The sequence below is a fragment of the Acomys russatus genome, chromosome 1 (assembly GCF_903995435.1).
Source record: "Acomys russatus chromosome 1, mAcoRus1.1, whole genome shotgun sequence".
Taxonomy (NCBI): Eukaryota; Metazoa; Chordata; class Mammalia; order Rodentia; family Muridae; genus Acomys; species Acomys russatus.
Genome location: NC_067137.1, coordinates 74,815,635 through 74,829,077, shown reverse-complemented (window position 1 = coordinate 74,829,077; position 13,443 = coordinate 74,815,635). Strand labels below are relative to the sequence as shown.

Below are 13,443 nucleotides of genomic sequence, written 5' to 3'. Positions count from 1 at the left end.
TCTTGAATGTATATCTATGCACTACTTGTGTGCTTGCTGCCCATGGAAGCCAGAAGTGAGGGTTGGATCACCTGAAACTGGAATAAAGAACTGTTGTGAGTCACCACATGTGTGTTAGGAATCAAACACAGAACTTTTAGAAGAGCAGCCAGTATTCTTAACCTCTGAGACAATTTTTCATCTCTGTAACTCTCCTTTTTATATAGCCCAGGGCCATATGCTCAGGGAAGATAGTGAACCCTTCCACATCAACCATTAATCAGGAAAATACCCCACAGACTTGCCTATAGGCTGATCTGATGCAGGCATTTTTTTTCAATCGAGTTTCTCTTTTCACATGTTCTTCTTAGCTTACGGTTCGTTGATAAAAAGAAAGAAAGAAAGCAGTTGCGAATAAACAAACTTAGCTACTTGCTGTCCTTCCTCTGAGTGCCACCAGGTCTCCCCCTCCAGGGGACATGGTCAAATGTGAGGCACATATATAGGGGGACGTAATCCCCCTCAGGAACAGTCATAGGGGAGGGGAATAATGGGAAAATGGGGGGGGGGAGGAATGGGAGGATACAAGGGATGGGATAAACATTGAGATGTAACAAGAATAAATTAATAATAAAAAAAAAAGAAAACAAACAAACAAACAAACAAAAAAAAAACAAACTTAGCTAGCACATCCTTTTAAATTCAATTCTAAAAAGACTATGTGGGATAAGTAAATGATTATATGATTGTGACTTTACAGTTGAGAAATACTATACCTAGAGAATATATATATATATATATATATATATATATATATATATATATATATATATATATATATATTTAGAAAGGGGAGGAGCCAAACTCTGGCTAGTTACAAAGTCAGTGCTTCTGCCAGTTTTTAAATTTTATTTTATTGTTGTTCCTGCCCCTTGTTCGATGCAACCCTTAGGAGAACAGGCACTGTACCTCTCCCGCACAGCACTGTAGAACTGGCCCTGATACTGTGTATGCACATGAGCTAGGCCTGAGGGTATGAGAGCAGACGAGCTGTCCCTGCCCTTTGCTGGCTGTGACATTGGTTGGTCCAGCTCAGGCAGGGCCCAGAGAGCCCACCCTGGTTCTGTGAGTGCAAGAGAGCTGGAAGGATGACCAGCTCAGATAGCTCTTAGGCAGAGAGGCAGGGCTTTGAATTGGCCCACCCCAACATCTACCCTATCCATGAGCTGCTCGACTGTATGAGGGGGCCAGTCCTACAGACCCAAAAGTGCAGGATCTCCATAACACAGGCAGCAACAGCATATCCGAGAGAAGTCCCAATGAGGTCCCAGTATTGATAGGATAGCAGAAGCTAGAAGCCCCATACCAGACCAATGATTTATTGCATTTCTAAGGAAAGATGTGTGTACAAAAGTGTACACTGAGGGACACAGTGTGACACATTATAGCTTCCTCAAGAAGATTTTTTCTCTGTTGGACAGGAGGTCGCAAGGGTGGAGGGTAGGTATGAGTGGGGAAAGATGAGTGGGATTGGGATACACAATGTGCAATTCACAAAGAACCAATAAAATGTTAAAACATTTTTGTTTTATTATGACCACTATATTAAGTACACACTTTAGTAAGACTAAATATATTCACAACATGCAACTGTCATTACCTATCTCTTGCCATCACCTTTGTATCTTTTCTATTTCAGAATTCATACTCAGCACTTATGAAAGAAATTATCCGCAGATAATTTCTTTAAAGACTCCTTTTATGGTTCAATGATTTGTGGTGGGTTCCTTCTAGCTTAAGGATAAAATTGGCACTTAAGTTGGGTGGGGAAAGTAACTTATAGGCTGTCAAAGACTTGGCTGAAGAAATAAGCCCATTTCATGGCATCTGCTGAGTGTATCTCATAAGTAGAATAATTATGGTATGAAGATGACAGCAAAATGTTATGTGCAGACAGATTAGGAAGTGGAGAGATGCTATAGAGTAAGTAATGACAGAGTCTACCAAGAAGTTAAAACATTCCTCCCACTCTCTAATTAACTTATTATGCTATTTAGTAAAAGAGAGCAAAAGATATCTATATCTATATCTATATCTATCTTTGATATATAAACAAAGTGACTCATGCCCCCTGTGTTAAACGGCTAGATTTTTATCACTTCCTACACTATTATTATTTTCTGATTCCCACTTGTTACTATTTTCAAGCATGGAAATTTCATTAAACGCATTTTGACTAGTAATTTTTTGTCTATTTAAAAACTTTTATGGAAATTGTTTTTAAATAATAAAAATATTTAAATTTAAGAAAATCTTACATTTCTTCCTATTAAATTATTATTATTTTAAAATATATTTTATTAATTTATTCATATTACATCCCAATTGTTATCCCATCCCTTGTATCCTCCCAATCCTCCCTCCCTCCCATTTTCCCCTTACTTCCCTCCCCTATGACTGTGACTAACGGTGACCTCCTCCCCCTGTATATGCTCATAGGTTATCAAGTCTCTTCTTGGTAGCCTGCTATCCCTCCTCTGAGTGCTGCCAGGCCTCCTCATCCAGGGAACGTGGTCAAATATGGGGCACCAGAGTTCATGTGAAAGACAGTCCCTACTCTCCACTCAACTGTGGAGAAAGTCCTGTCCATTAAGATAGTAAAACAATGAACATCTACCACTTATCTCCATCTTTTGTAAACATCTTTAAGGCCTATGTCTGAAAATATGTTACTATTTTATTTATAATACATTTTTTGGTGTTACACTTCAAGATGAAATGAGGACCAAGATCTTAGGACATATTTCTGGCTTTTGGGATTAGAGTAATAAAGTAGGAAACTGTTTTCAAAATATGAGTCTTAAAGATGCCTCCAGAAAATAAAGCCTGATAATCAACTATTTACCCTGTAATGAATATCAATGGCATGTTGCATATACCTTGTGCATTGTTTATTATTGATCAATAATTAATCTGATAATCTTCGTTGGTTCATCAGACTTAAGATGCTTATACATTTCAGTTAAACTTTCTCTCATGAATAAGAGCTCATCCTAAGACTCACTGCAATAAAATTTCCAGTTCAGATAATTTTCAGGCGTCCAGATTGTGAGTCCTGAAAACTTCATGGTACTTGATGCAATGCACTAAGTATCAGTGCTTAACTACTTAAGTGATACTTAATCAAAGTAGGATAACATCTCTATATATCTATATATGAATATGATTTTGTTTAGCTATGGCTTCATACTGTTAGAGTGGCATGTAACCATGACATTTTATACTTCTTTTCATATTCCAAAGACTATAAAGGTAAAACCTATTCTCTGAAAAACAACACAAAAAGTAAAGCTCTGATTCCTTAAAAGATGAAAAGAACATTTAAATTATCCTTATTTGCCTTTAAAAGAATATAACCCAGCTCATTTTTTCCCCTGAGAAACAATTCTGAGAAGAAAATAGACCAAAAAAAAAAAAAAAAAAAAAAAACCTTCCTGAAAGAAAATGAAGGCATTATATTCCAGCAATTATCTAAGTATTGCAAGAAGATCATGTTTGGCAGGAAAAAAAATCTCAAAATTGAATTTTCCATAGACTAAAGTTAAATTTAATAACTGTTTCAATATCTTATCTGCATGATACTGAGAAAAATGATAGAAAACTCTCCCGGTTTCTTTTAGTGTAACCAGTCAGACTTGAGCCCTAAAGCACATACTTACATCCACCATGAATAACTTATCATGCTTTCTCTAGTAAAAATATAGATTCTATCTTAAAGGAGAAATTGGAAATTCAGCTGGTTTTGTTTGGTTAAAAACCGTCCGATACTTAACAAAAGGAGGAACTAACTAGAGGAGCGATGTAAGGAAACCTCTGAAGGAGATGGATACAGTTGATAACTTGTTCATGTTCTTGGCTTCCTGGTGGATATACATGTCAAAATCAGTGAAATAGCTGGGCTCAATGGTGTATACCTTTAATCCAAGCACGTGGGGAGGCAGGTGGATCACTGTGATTTCCAGGATAGCCTGTTCTACCAAGCAAGTCCAGGACAGCCAAGGCTACACAAAGAAAGCCTGTCTCAAAAAACAAAAACAAACAAACAAAAAAGTAAGCAAAATAGTCTGGTAAGATTGTTTAATTAGTCCAATTCCTAGAACTCCAATAAAAATGGGACAAGAGAATTAACTCCATTGCATTATCCCTTGACTGCCACATGCAAGCATGTATGTTTGCCAAACTTTCCCCCACATATACACAGACATCCATGCAGTAATAAACTTAAAAACTGTAAAAGTGATTAAACTCCTACCCTAAAATATGCAGTCTATTATCAGTTTAACTTCAGAAATATAGTAGTAAAATTTAATGTATTAGAATAATTTAATTAGTTTAAACAGAGATTTCTATTTTAAAGCAATTTCATTGTTTCTTTATGTGATTTGAGACATATTATGGATACTTTACTTTTCTGCACACTTTGTGGGCAAAGGGTCTAGGAGTTTTGTCCAGGCTATCCTTTCAATGTCATGTTGTGACCAGTCTCAAGAGATGGAAATGATGTCTGCCTTTTTAATTAAAGACTGGCTTGTTTGCTGTCTGGTATGAAAGAGATAATGCTTCCGTGTGGGAGAAAGAGCAATATGCTTATTACTCATTACACATGATTTGGGCTTTCTAAACATTGAGTTTCTCTACTATGATTCAATTCATTCTATGTACCTTCTTGACATCACCCTTGGGGATTGAAGTGTAGAGATATGGTGTAGATGCTGACACTGTAGCTATTCCTCTTGCTATGTGCAGTGGTCTGATCTTTGCTTCTTTAGTAAGAGCTTTGTGGTGTTTTTCCAGTTCATGAAGTTATGACTGACTGACGTGTTTGAAATATCTTGGAGAGGGGGCAAGTGTTGAAATAGATGACATTAGCCATGAGGAAATTGCCACCAGAAACAGAGTTTTGGGCAGATGGAACAAAGCAGGAGCTCATTTGGTTGAGTTGTGAGCTCCACCACTCAAAACTTGCAAGATAGTCTTACTGGGATAGTCTCCTCCTTCCACACTTCCTTATAAACCCTTCCCCTCATCTTTCTCCTCTATTTTTCCTGTCTCCAAGGACAAATAAGACTGAGTCTGAGATTTCTTAGTTTGCAAGAAAGATCAAAGAATGTGTCTACGTAAACATGTATGCTAGGGAACATTTCAGAAGGAAAGGATTCAAACTATTATGGTTTTATTAGATATAGGTGTCCATACTCTACCTGGTCCTGAAATGGAAAGTTCAGATGCAACTGATCATTAGACAAAGTGAAACTAATGCACCCTTGTGGCTTTGGGTCCTTCATTAAACTTTGTTTTTGTTACTTCTACATAATAATATGTAGGAAAAATGTAGTGCATACTTTTGTAACTGTCATTCTGTAAGTACCAAAAGGAATTCTGATTAGGAATAGCTATTTAAAAAGTAATCACATGTTTGCGGTTCCACAATCCCAGTAACACTTTAAAGTACAAGCAATATCTGATTTCTTCCACCTGGAACCCCTAGAAAAGGGGTTCACTTGTAGGCAATCATGGAGTTACAGATGTATGACTTCCTTTATAATGATACAGGCACATCCCTTTGACAAGAGCGTATTGATTTACTACTAGGCTCTGCAAAACTGAAGGTTTCATCTATGTAGAGTGTTTGACTTTACCCTGCTATTTCTATGCTGTTGTGTGTTAATTCAGTTATGATAACTGATAATATATGAAGGGAGCTATATATATATATATATATACACACACACATATATATATAATGACAGTCAGTATAGTTGAGTAATATCTTAGCTGTATATGAAATAGTCACTGTGTTGTGTAGTTATTTCCTTTAAATTGAAACATTCTTCCTGGAGGAAAGGGTCAGGTTTCTAAAACTTAGGCAACTAATAAAATGTACACGATTAAGTGATCCCAGAAAGGTACAAAACTCACAGTAAATTTCTGGACAAGGGAAGACACTGCAGTAGTGTTTCCTGCAAATTGGGCAAGGGATAACTTATGCTGCTGTAATGCAAATAAACTCATTGGTTCACCAAGATGGTCTTAGGTGAAATTACTTGTTTTCTTTGTTGTTAGTGACCTGTCTGAGGGGTGTGGACTTGTATGTGTTACCAGAAGTCACTGGTAGCATCTCTCTGGAGGCTGAAAACACTTTGGCCACAGAGATTTAACTGTCTTTCTTGGGATGATTAAAATTATCCAACTAAAGTGAAATTGAATTGTACTTGATTATCTTCAGTGGCAGCTAATGGTGAAAATGTGCATGATTACTCTCCACCAGTGGTTCTCAACCTCTGGGTCGTGACCCTCTTGGGATGTCATATATCAAATATCCTGCATGTCAGGTATGTACATTATGATTCATAATGGTAACAAAACTACAGTTGTGAAGCAACAACATAATAATTTAATGGTTAGAGACCACCACAACATGTGGAACTGTATGAAAGGGTCACAGCATTAGGAAGGTTGAGAACCGCTGCTCTGCACAATGAGCATGACTCTGCTCAATGTTCCTCTTGACAAAAGTTGGTATATTTTTAGTCAACTTAAAACATGATAAATATTCTAGATGCTGATATGTCACAAAAATTATGACTGTCAAATTAAACATGTACTTTTGGGGCTTATGAAACCAAAGAATTCAATGATAGCTGTGGATCAAATTGTTTGCTCACTCATGTAGGTATCTATGGTGAAGGCTCATTATCTGGTAAAAAAAAAAAAACCCAAAAAACAAATAACAACCAACTAGAATTAAGCTACTGATACGATTGTTCTGCCCAGATGGTTATCATTTCATCCTGGGTCCATCACTGTCATGACAACTCATTCACCATTGTAGATTAAGTTTAAATCAAAGAACTGTATTTCTAATGTTGAGATTACCTTCAGAATAAAAGTCATATAATTCCTGGCCTGCATTAGCCCATTTATCCTGTAATGAGGGATTGGAACCCTCACAAGCTGTCAGGTTGGCTATATCTAGGAGGTAGTGTTGATCCCCTGCCGTGAACAGTCTTTTTTTTTTTTCAGATTATGAAACTAATATTTCCATCTGTTTAGTTAACTATGACCATACCATTGAAAATAACTCTGTTATGTCCTTGTGGTCATTTTCAGCCTGACAGTGATATTTATTTAATTACACAGCCCACCCATAATGAACTTACTATTTGAATATTTGATGAGTTCACGTGCCTTCTGCTCTCTTCAGAGACTGTTAAACATTGCAACTATCTCTTCAGAAACTGTCTTCAAATGATTTTTAGCTATACCATTATTACCTTCTTCTGGGCTATACACTTTAGTGAGGTAGTTAGTAATATTTATATAGCCCCAGAAAAGGTATATGCATATTACCTCTTACTGTAGACAAAAACAAATTTTGGATTTATTGCAGTCCTCTGAAAAACAGTGGCTGAACTAAGTTGTTTTAATGGACTTGGGGTCCTTAAAGTTATGAGCTGTCTGGAAGACCATACTGAAGAAAACTTTCAATCACTGACTTCCAACAAGTGGAACCCCTGAAATGGAAATGTTACAGTCTTCCCAAGGAACCATGAGTATTTGGGATTGTCTTATGGAAAAGTTAGGTATCATTCAAAAATATAGTGGCCTATATGAGGAATGAAGGACTTCTTTCCTTTCATGTACCCTTTCTATCTCTCTTCAGCCTGTACATTGGTACATCAGTGATCAGTCAGGCCTTGTCTCAGGAGGATATTCAGTCACCTGAAGTTACCAGGTTACGTCACCAACATAAGTCAATAGTTTACGGCTGTTACAGACACCATCCTACTCTCTTATCTATACAGAAAGACAAAGCCTGTGCAGTTGCTACTTTATCCTAATCTTATAATATCACCTTCCTGGTGCATCTATTAAAAATACAAATAATTACATATTGGAGAGTCGGAGAGACGGTACTTTCCTTAAGGTATACACACTTTTTTTTTGGGTCAACAGCTGGCAAATGTTTTCACAAATAGTCTCAACAGCAGACTGCCATTGTTCAGGAATGAAGGTGAATCCTTCATGTCCTTGTGCCCGTTGAAGCTAATTTGTATTATATATTTGGCTATTCATATTATTTGCTGTCTGACGATGATATACAAAAATCTCATAACAAAGAGATGACAGTCAAACCACAGTGAGTACTGTGATCAAAAGAATCAAATTAGCCACAGACAATACATGTAATCTACTGACACTTAATTAGCAAAACTAAACAGAAAACAGGATTTAGCCTCTTGTTCATATTAATTATTATGGCTGATGGTGTATTATGTTTATAGGAAAAATCTTCCAGACAGGCTAAGACAGTGTAGTACCAACAAGAAGTTACTGTTTATTGACAATCCTCTAAATGTCTTTCATACTTTGTAAGCAAGGCACCTGTTGACTGCTCTGGAATATTTCTTTATTCAAACATATATAGCAAATAGCCACAGAATATAGAAACAATATCAGATTCTAGAACATTGTCCACAGTACTAAACATAGAGTCTCCCTCTTGAGCAGAGATTAGGTACGCTTGCTGAAGAAATGTTGGTATCCTAAACCTGGATTTGTTTTCTGTGACAGCTAATTGAATATGTAAACATCACTGGCCTAGTTTATTTTACCATTGCAAGGTCTGTTTAGACAAATAGCACCAATGATGTTATTTTTCTGAGGAAGAAATTGCCTTTTGGTTTTGATACAGAAGTCTTAGGTCTTCTACTAGAATTATGAAACTGATAGGCTAACCTATTAGCATCCAACCAGGGTTATCTTTATGGTTCATGACATTTTTGCGTAAATAAAAAAATACCATGTCAAAATTATGTATATTTTACCCTGTAATCTATTACTTCTTTGTTTGTTCCTATAGGTATTTTAAAACCAGCATTTGAAGAAATTAATTAATTAATTGTATTCTGAATCATATTTCAAGACTTCTCATCCAAATGGTGTTTTAATAATGAGACCTGGTAGAGATGGGTGATCTGAGATATGATTGAGTGAATGGAGTAGATGGCTAAGGGGCAGTGGCTTTGGTTTGAGACTGGGCTCCATCTCTCTCTCTCTCTCTCTCTCTCTCTCTCTCTCTCTCTCTCTCTCACACACACACACACACACTACCTTAGATTGATTCAAAGTAGATGTATCAGACAGGGTTCTCTAGAGGAACAGAACCTATAGAATGAATATATATATTCATATGTATATATATATGCATTTAAAATTAAAACAAACACATATATAAAAAACACACATATAAAGGAGATTTACTACAGTGGCTTACTAGTGGTCCTGCTGGCCAGCAATAGCTATCTACCAATGGAAAGTTTAAGAATCCAGTATTGCTTAGTTCATGAATCTGTCTCAGCTGGTCTTCAGTATATGCTAGAATCCTGAAGATATAAAATCTAACTCCAGTGAAGGAATGAACATGCTACTCAGAGTGAGGGCAAGCAGGCAAAAGAGCAAAGAGCTTCCATTGTCTATGTCCTTTATGTAGATATTTACACCAGACAGTGTGGCCCAGATTCAGAAGATCCAGACTAAAGGTGGTTCTTTATACTGCAAATGATTTAATTAAGAAAAATCCCTCACAGGTGTGTCCCACCACTTCAGTTTAATTAATTCCAGTTGTGGTCAAGTTGACACCACAAATAGCTATCACAGTAGGCTTAAGACTCTCCATGGATTTCTTTTATCATAGGCTTGAGAGACCAGAATCTTCATACATAACAAAAGAATTTGCTTTTGTACACATTGTTTCTTTGATCCTTTTCTTCCCAAAGAAGTATCAGCTCCCATTTTTCTTTGAATCTACAAAAGATAGAACATATAAGATCGTTCTTTGCAGTTTTTTTGTGTGTGCCACAAATTAGACTTCTGAAAGTGTTCAGTTACCATGGTGATGCTCACTAAATAAATGTGAAGGGACAGAATTCTCTCTCTATAAAATTTGCATTCAGAACACATTAACTATTCAATAGATTCATTGGACTTTTGGTACCAGGAATGCCTGGCAATAATGCAGATTTGTCATAGTTTTTCTTTAGAGAACAAGAATTGATAGTAAAAATGGTTTGAGATACATAACAGAATATGTATAAATTAAAAATATGTTTAGGAGTTTATGCAATCTAAACTACATAGTGGCAGGGAAGTATATGATCTATACAATCTTAAATGTTTTATTTCCATTCTAATCATGTTTTCTTGTTGGAAAAGACACCTAAGGAAAACATATCTTTTGGTTATTCTTTCACATGGCCTTTATTTCTTTTCAGAATATATTTCACATCCTCTTTGAAGAGATCATTGAGGTAAAACAACATAGTTTTAATAGTGTATATGAAGTTAGAATGCTAGTCAACATTTCCTAGAAAATGTGTATCTAGGATAGACAGAAATAGCTTTAGACATTACTAAAGAATATAGTAGTCTAATTATTTTCATTTGGTTTTATATGGAGAAAAAGTGATATAGCTACACATTGTAGGGATAATAGCAGTAGACAGACTTATAGTATAGTAGAGAAGGCAAAAAATTCATCATGTTAAAATTTGTAAGGTATAAAAGCATGATTTAGCTATTTTAAAGGTTATTATAATTCAAAGGTCAGTTTGTTTGTTTGTTAAAGTGACTGAAAGTCTATGGCAAAAGTTTGATTAAGGCTTTCAATGTGATTTTGTTAAGGTAGTAAACTTCTCTAGTCCTGACGCTCACTTGTTATGCTCTCTTGCTTCACTGTCCTACCACAGAGGGATTGCTTAGTCTGACTGGCTAGTTCACAAAGGCAAGTGGAACAAACGAAGATTCACATGTGTTACACTTAAGTTTTTGCCAATTTGACACAAACTTAGACGCACCTAAAAAGAGGGTATCTCAGCCAAGAAATGGTCTTCATCAGATTGATCTGTGGGCATGTCTATGGGCCATTTATTGATTGCTGATTGATGTGGAAAGGCCTAGCCTACTGTGTTTAGTTATGTTTCTTGGCAGTTATGCCTGATTGTGTAAGAAAGATAGCTGAATGAGCCAGGAGGAGCAAACCAGTAAACAGTGTTTCTCCATGGTCTCTGCTTTAGTTTTTGCCTCCTGGTCCAAGCCTTGAGTTCCTGCCTTGTCATCCTTTGATGACTGACTGTAACCTGTAAGCCAACTAAACCCTTCTCCTCAAATTCCTTTGGATCAGCAACAGAAAGCAGACTAGGATAGAAAGTGGTATCTGAGAGTGAAATGGCTATTGTGATAGACCTGGACATGTTTTTGTTTGTTTTGTTTTGCTTTGTTTGCAACATGGTAGTTTATGCGGAGCTCTGGTCTAGAAAAGCCATTTAATATATACATTGTAATGGTTCTTCTGTAGGAATTTGGATGATAAGAATGTTGCAAGATGTGCAGACAATGAAAGTTTGGTTCAGAGCAGGTTCAGAGAAAAGCAGAGTCTATCAGGGTCATACATGATATGTTGGATTAAGAATATCTAGAATCGAACCTTTGCTTTGCTGGGAGAGTGTATATTGGTTATGTGGGGCTAACGAATTAGCTGTGATTAATAAGACAGCATCAATGAGTTGAACTCTTCAAAACGCATTTCTTCAGGCTCAGCACATAGACCCTGTGATCCACAGGGAGCCAAGCAAGGATGTACTTTGTAGTGTGTGTCTCCCATGTGATCCTGTCTTTGGCAGCATGAAAGCTGAAGGATTGCCACTGGCAGTGTGAGAGGCCTTAGTGAAGGTCAGCTTCAGTTTCAATGGAGAGCTTTGGATTGAAGGGGTCATGGAGAGAAGCTGAGGTTTAGTACCACGTGGCAGGATTAGAGGTCCTGAATAGAGGCCAGGAGATTCTTGGTGAAAGTACAGTCTTAATTGCAGTGTAGACTCCAGAATTTTTGCCCGGACCATGGGAAAATAGCCAAATGCCAGACATAGAGCTACAGGATTGGTTTTTCACTGTAGGACATTGGGTTTGATTTGATTGGATTGTAACTGTGCTGTGGTTATTTATTGTTTCAATAAAAAAGCATGAAGTATGTTTCTTTTATAAGAATCCACACCTAAAATACCTTTGATTAAAAAAAAAGATTCTGAAAAAGTATTGAAAAATGTAAAGAATGTTGGACTTTTAAATGTTAGACTGTGCTTTATATTGTAATATTAACTTTTTATCATGGGCACAAGAAGTTAAAAGGGCACAGCTTAGATTTCATCACGTGTCAAAATTGACAAGGAATGGAATGTCATAGTTTTTGTCCACTTGAACAAACCTAGTCATACCTGTGAAAAGGGACTGTTGTTTGAGGAATTGCTTTATTAGATTGGCCTGTGAGAATGACGGTCGGGTCATTTTCGTGACTGTTAATTGATGAGGAAGGACCTACCTCACTATGGGCAGTGCTCTCTCTGGGAAGATTGGCTGGTGGTATAAGACAGGTAGCTGAGCAAGCCAAGGGAAGAAAGCCAGTGAGCTTGGCCGCTGCTTCAGTTCCAGCCTCCTGGTTCCTGCCATGATTTCCCTAATCATGAAACTATAACCCATCTCTTGCCTTGTAGGAGCTTGTTGCCCATGAAACAGGGCACATAGTACTGTCTACATCTCTGCATTATTTGGTAGTCATGGTCTTCAGCATAAGAAGGTCTGATGACTCCATTGCCATCAGTTGTAGTTTTAATTGAAAATCCCAGATTGTTATAGTTTACCAATAAAAAGACTCAGGAGCCAGATGCTGTGGTAAAAAACCTGCTATCTCAGAGAGGCAGAAAAAGAACCCAACTGACCTTCCTACTCAGCTCCCATCCTGATGAAAAAGGCCCAAAAGGCTCACCAGCTCAGCTGACATGCCAGGAAGAAAAGGCCAAAAACAAAAACAAAAACAAACAAACAAAAAACACAAAACAAACAAACACCAAAAAAAAAAAAAAAAAAACCCACAAAAAACAAACAGACCAAAAAAACCAAAAAAACAAACAACAAAAAAAAAAAACCAAAAAAACAAAAAAATCCAAGGCCAAGGGCTTATTAGCTCAAAGCCCCAAAAGGTGAAGGCCAAGGAGCTGAGGAGCTCAAGGCCTAGAGAGCTAAGAGACAAAGTGCTAAAAGGTAAAGAACTAGTGAGCTCAAGCTAAAATCCCAAAAGCTTAAGAGCTAAAGCCAAAATACCCCTCAACTCAAAGTCCCTCCTGCTCTTGAATCCCTGTCTGCTGGTTTCTTGCTCTGACTCTAGACCTAGGGTTAAATTTATCAAATCCTGTGTACAGATAGCTCTTGGTGTATGGTGTGTGTAAAGCTGGCTGAATCACAACATAATTACCTGTTTACAATAAACAGAAAGTTCCGCAACAGACTAGGTAATTCTATCTAATTTTGTGTTGTGGTTTTAAGGAGATCATAAGCTTTGATATTGATGCAGTC

At 36.9% G+C, this 13,443-nt stretch overlaps 1 protein-coding gene across 1 annotated transcript in view; it reads left to right on the top strand.

Moving 5' to 3' along the window:
• The window catches only part of Klhl28 (kelch like family member 28), a 643,595-nt gene that overhangs the window by 359,318 nt on the left and 270,834 nt on the right, over nucleotides 1-13,443 (top strand). The window lies entirely within an intron of this gene.